The sequence below is a fragment of the Cariama cristata genome, unplaced genomic scaffold (genome assembly GCF_000690535.1).
Source record: "Cariama cristata isolate BGI_N322 unplaced genomic scaffold, ASM69053v1 scaffold36308, whole genome shotgun sequence".
Classification (NCBI taxonomy): Eukaryota; Metazoa; Chordata; class Aves; order Cariamiformes; family Cariamidae; genus Cariama; species Cariama cristata.
In genome coordinates this window covers 1-216 of record NW_009630072.1, presented here as the reverse complement: position 1 = coordinate 216, position 216 = coordinate 1, and positions in this window count along the sequence as shown.

The window sequence follows — 216 nt, the reverse complement described above, 5'->3', positions numbered from 1 at the left end:
CCCCAGGGCACCGCAGGATCGCACCCCGGGCCGGGCACCCCCTTCTGCCTCAGCCCGTTGGCAGGAACTTCATCTGGGACGGCGGAGGGAAGGAGGGCTCAGGTGCTTATCTCGGTCGATCTTCCTGAGTATTCCCAGAACGCAAGCGATTATGATCCCACGGAGCCGCTGAGGAGCCGAGATCCCGATCTCTGGCAGGCAACGCAATCGCCCACT